Below are 5835 nucleotides of genomic sequence, written 5' to 3'. Positions count from 1 at the left end.
AAAAAAAAAAAAAAAAAACCACTTTATAGACTCTGTTGACAAACAGCCAGAACGATCAGAGGTGTACAAGCCCAACTTTGGGAAGACGGCTCTGACCAGTACCGGTTGTGTGCGCGTGAACCCATGTTCCAAGCCTCCTGCCCAGGAAGAATGTAGGCTGGACGCTCCCATCTCAGCAGAGGTTCCAAGGGAAGGCGTGGCATTAAAACGCAGCAGGAGGAGTTTGGGAAAGACATGGGAGATCTCGGATCCCAGGAATGGGAGCTCTGCTCTAACGTCTCAGGTTGGAGACTCGGAGAACACGGGCTTGAGAAGCAGCTGATCAGCTTTCAGGAGGCAGCAGTATTGAGAAGGAAGCTCTGCCTGGGAGCTCGGGCGGGGGAGGGGGATGTGTCCTGCTGATAATTAGAGACTGGAGGCCACTGAGCACTTACATCTCCATCTGTGTGGAGTGTGGGGCTCGCCTGTGCTCTGGAGACCCTTCTAGACCCTTCTAGGCTCTTCCAGCCACACGTGTGGATGCCTCCCTTTGCCAAGACGTGTGCTCACGTGGTCTTATGAGTGGCTTGGGGCAGGAGAGGAGAGGAAGAAATCATTCCTTAGCTCTCATGACAATGTGTGTCGAACCTGGGGAAACGGGCAGATGAGAGAAGCAGCTGACTCCTTGGTGACCGTGTGTGTACATTGTTGCAAGGGGGTGGTCTTCTGGGGGCAGGTGCACGCTTCTCCAGTGGTCACGGCAGATGAGTCAGACACGCTGCTTAGACCTTGTCTTTCTAATCTGCACAGTGTCTGTCATTCCAAAAAGGAAAATGCTCCCATTATGATTTGGTTTCTGATGATCGTGTGTGCAGGAGGCGAGCTCTGATTCCTTCCGTGAACGGACATCTGCAAACAGCAGGTGACAGAGCCAGCACAGCATAGGGTGCAAGGAGACGAGCCAACGTCCAAGACAGGAAAGTGGTGCAGGTGCGAGGTCAGGGGACAGGGACACTCATCCATCTATCCTTCCATGTGCCAAGGTCCCCAGCACCCAGTGCTCCGGGCCAGCACACAGGGCATACAGAGGGGCACCATAATGTGTCTGCCCTCCGGGTGTCAGCCCGGCTTCTGGCTCCCCCTCCCAGCCCAGGCGCTGTGCCAGCTTATGGGATTCCTGCATGGCATGGGAGCAGGGCTCCGGTTTTCCCGGAGGTCACAGTCTGCAGGGTGCAGAGAGGTGACCAGCCATCAGTGTGTCACCAGTGGGAGCGGCTCAGAGCCCAGTAGGCAGAGGCTAGGGAAGCAAGTCAGCAAGGCTGCCTTCAGCCAGCAAGGTCGGCGAGATCCTTCTAAGGAGGAGCCATTTGGGCTGAGCCCTGAGAGGCAAGAAGGAGCCAGGCAGGGAGAAGGGTGGCCTGGTCAAGGGCACAGACCATGGAGGGCCTGATGGGGACGCGACTAGTGTGCCAGGCACGTGCGCCATGAGAAGGTTTGAGGATGGCGCGAGGAAAGCTACCGGCAGGGAAGGGGACCCTGGCTGGGATGGGGCCGCAGAGGTGGAAGGAGGGGTTCGGTGTGGGTCTGGACAGTGGAGCACAGGGCCTGAGGTTGGCGGGGTGCCTGGGACAACGCTCGGGGAGGAGGGGAGGGACCAGGAGGTCGTGTTGGCCCAAGGACGTGATGAAGCAGCTGCCCCATGAGGAAGCTACGAAGAACGCACACCGCCAGCCAACGGAGCAGACCTGACGGCCCCGCTCCTCATCTTTCAGAACTGAGGTCAGGAGGGCTTTTACTTACGTCACACAACACGCGTCCTCCTGGGGGTCACACAGTAGATACGTGTCCTCGGTGAGTGGGGAAGTGTCTGGGGACTCTGGTGGTCTCGTAGGGGGTGTGGGGCCCCCAATTCCTTCCAGCCCCAATGCTCTGCCCCTCCTTGAGCAGAACGCCTGTGCGTCAGGTCCTTCCTGGGGTCCCGGGCAGCCACTGCTCGAGCGGGTCTGACCCGTGTCTGTGAGGTGGCCGTTTCCTCATCCCCGCACCCACTCACCCATTCATTAGCTCACGCGTTCATTCATTCACCAGACAGGTCTCGCTGAGCTGAGCGTCTGGTGTTTGCCAAGTGCTGAGCTGGGTGATGGGGATGCAGCGGCCAACACGACAGATGGGCCCCTCCCCCGTGGGGTGTCAGTCTTTGGAGAAGCGTCGGAGATCCCCTCTCTCACACACGCACACACACGCACAAAGAAAATTCTGACAAATGTCGTGAAGGGGTCCTGGGTCCTGGGCCCACAGGCGGGTAGGAATGGGCTTCTGGTTCAGCCTGGGTGGTTACGAGAGAGCCGGGGATGGCGGACAGGCAGAGCCCGAGGGCAGAGGAACTCGCTGTTGGTGCCCGAGGCAGCTCCAGAGCAGGAGGAGGACATGGCTGGGGCTCGGAGCGCGGTGGGAGGAGCGAGCAGAGGCCACCGTGTGAACGTTTCTGTGGGTGAGTTATAGCAGATCTGAGTCGCCCGTGGCTGGCATTTCCCCGTGTCTTTCACCATGAACAACACAGCAGACCAGATCCCATCTGGAGCAGGGCCTGGGAAAGAAGGGGTTCTGCCTGTCCTCCCGTTGCCTGGTTCGCTGGGGTTTTCTGCCCAGGACCCCCTGAAGTGGCACGGCGCAGGAAGCCACGTGGAAGCTCCCGCAGACCCAGCCTGGGGCAGCAGGGCGCGGCGGCAGGGTCCCGGAGCTGTTCCCGCCAGCTCCGCTGATGCCCCTGAGCGGCCTCCCTGAGGACCCTTCCCCCCCTTTCCATGAGGCCCGTGGCTCTTTGTGGCACCCCTGGAGCTCCAGGCACCTTGTGGCCTGGCATCTGGGAGGCTGGTGTGGCAGCGTCTGCATTGGGGCAAGGTGGCCGACGTACAATTCTGTTCTGCAGTCAGAAGGGCTTCCCCGGGGGCTTGGGGCCCACCTGTCCCCACTGCCCGGCTCGCGTGGTCATCCGCGTGGGACGCTTGCTATCCATGAACATGGCACGGACAGGAGAAGTGTTGCTTGTTTAAAATCCCAGGATGGAGACCCGGCCTGGGAGTGGACTTTGAATGAAGGACGCGTCTCTGGTTCAACCCCAGGCCGCAGGGAGGCTGTTTCCGTAAGAGATAACGAGGAGCAGCGAGGCTTCTGTGATCCACAGTGGTTCTGAGTGTGGCCCAAGACCCCTGTCGTCAGCACCACCTGTGAGAAACCTGGATTCTTGGGTGGACCTCTGAATCAGGAACTTGTGGGGTGGGGACCGGAAGCGGGGTTTTAACAAGTGGGATTCTGATGCCCACGAAGGGTGAGGAGCCGCTGCCCTTGACTGACCATGAACTTGTACCAGACCTGGACCTCCTCACCCTCAGCTGGGATGCTTAGTAACGTAACTTCCGAGGCCACAGCCCACGCAGATCAGGGACAGGCTGGCAGCCTTTCCTCCTTCGATCTCTTGTGTTCTGTATCTTTACTTTAGTTTTTTTTCCCCTGAGATAGTTTCTAAACAATATATGAAATATTAATAGAAACATGTATGTTTTACGAAATAGAGAGATAAGCTCCCAACATCAAGACGGAACCTTCCCGGTGCAGTGGGTTCCGTGCCCCATCACAGACCCGCCTGCCGCTCAGAGGTCCTGGCTCCACTGCCCTGGTGTTTGTCATTTCCCGTAACACATGGTTTTGTTTTGCTTGTTGACTGAGCTTTAGAGACATGGAAAATCATACACTGTGCCCTCTGAACTGGCTTTTTTCACTCAGTACCGAGAGCCAGCCTAGATGAAGGGTTAACGAGGTGAACTCTGGAGCGAGCTCGTGGGTTCCAGACCCAGGTCGGCCAGCGCGGTCTGGAGCAAGCCGGTGAAACTCCGTGCCCGAGCTTCCTCGCCTGTAAAACATACTTTCTTGGTATGTTCCCAGCGCGCTGAGCACGGGAACGAGCAGCTGGTTGTGCATGTGTTTTTCTACAGTGTGTGCGTGACGCATTCATGTTGCTGCTTTGAGCTGCGGCATCTCCCTGGTCCGCGTGCAGATGGTTCTGTCATATGAATATGGCGTCATCTACGCACCTGCTCTGGACGGACATTGACTTGTTTCCAGTTTTCTCCTTTTAGGAATGGTGCCTCTGTGAACTTGCTTATTCCGTGTTTCTGGGGTCGATGTGTAAGAGCTTCCCGAGTTCCTAGATCCGTGTGACGTTGCTGGCGCGTGGAGTAGGACTGCGCTTTTCGCCGTTCATGGAAAACATGACGTTGTGCTCCTTTGAAGTGACTGGGGAAATGGACATTCCCACCAGCAATGTGTAAGAATTCCTGCGGCTTCAAATACTTTTCAGGGGTTTGGGGCAGGTTTTTAAAAAGGGTTTTGCCCTGCTGTTGTGATTTTATTTCCATTTCCAACATTCTTAATGAGGTTGAACATCTTTCATAGGTTTGCTTGCCGTTCTTTTATTTCTGTTGTTAAAGTTTAGTTTGTGTCTTTGACTCCTTTTCCTGCTAAGTTGTCATTTTCTCGCTGAGCTATAAAAGTTACTTATATGCTCCAGATACTAATTCCTTCTTAGATTTCAATGTGGCGAAGATTTTCTCCCAACTAGGATCGTGTCCGACTTCTTCATGCTGTCTTTTGGTAAACACAGGTTGCTAACTGAGTGCTGGGAGGTGATCCATTGTTTTCTATGCATATTGATTTTTAATGTGTCTCACATAAGAAATGCTTCCTTAACCAAAGGTCATGTAAGTCCTCTGCTACCTTTGATTCTAAAATTCTCCTGAAAGTTCACATTGAAGCGCTTCAGCCTTTGGGAGCTGATTTTGTAAACAATGAGGGGTAGAAATAGTTTCACGTCATTTATCCTACGTGGAAATGAATGTGAGCCTTCAGGTGGTTCATTGGGTGGCTATCCCACTGCCCACCGATTCCCAAAACTAGTTCTTCATACAGAAATTTCTCACTTGTGTGGGTGTGTTTCCGGGTGTTCTGTTTGTCAGAACCTACAGCAGTGCCCTGCATCGATGGGACCTTCTTCTAAGTCTGGGGCGTAGGTTAGGCAGTTTCCCGCCTTGTTCCCACCAGGACTCTCTCACCCATTCTTGATCCTTTGTTCTTCTGTATAAATTTGGAAACACCTTCCNCCCCATTCTTTCTTTTTTTTTTTTTTAAAGATTTTATTTATTTATTTGACAGAGATAGAGACAGCCAGCGAGAGAGNATTTTGAGGAGAATTCTTTTGAACCTATTGCCCAATTAAGTGAGGACTGACATATTTACCCTAAAGATTTATTTCTTCGTTAGGCAAATATTTAATGTTTTTCTGTAACATATAGCTCTCTCCATAAACTTTTTGCACATTTCTTGTTAGAGTTACTTGTAGGCGCTTTGTATTTTCTGTGTGATCAGAAATGTCCTCTCCTATTAAATTACAGGTTCAATACATTCTAGACTATTGAAGTGCAGTGGACATCTGTACATTTATCTTGTATCTAGCAATCTGTTCAGTTTCTCATTTCTAATGAATTACAGACTCTGGGATTCTTCCATGTAGATAATCATGTCATCTATGAGTAATGTTATTTTAAATTATTTCTTTGTACCTTGGGTTTCCTCTTTCTTGTTGATCATTGTTAAATAGAGATGTTAATAGCAGATAACTGTCTCGTTCCTGATTTAAAAGGCAGAGGCTCTAATGATTTGTCACTAAGTACAATGTTTGCTGTAGATTTAAAAGATACTCTTTATGAGGTTTAGAAAGTTCTCTTTCATTCTTAGTTTGCTATGACTTTGCATTGCATTTTTTTCTTCTGCTGAGACAATCTTATAATGTTTTCTCTTTAA

General features: G+C 52.3%; 1 protein-coding gene across 1 annotated transcript in view; it reads left to right on the top strand.

Moving 5' to 3' along the window:
• The window catches only part of CDH4 (cadherin 4), a 551768-nt gene that overhangs the window by 93676 nt on the left and 452257 nt on the right, over positions 1-5835 (top strand). The gene's annotated exons all lie outside the window — the stretch shown is intronic.

Source organism: Ailuropoda melanoleuca, chromosome 13 (assembly GCF_002007445.2).
Source record: "Ailuropoda melanoleuca isolate Jingjing chromosome 13, ASM200744v2, whole genome shotgun sequence".
NCBI classification, from domain to species: Eukaryota; Metazoa; Chordata; class Mammalia; order Carnivora; family Ursidae; genus Ailuropoda; species Ailuropoda melanoleuca.
This window is presented reverse-complemented; position numbering and strand designations above follow the sequence as displayed.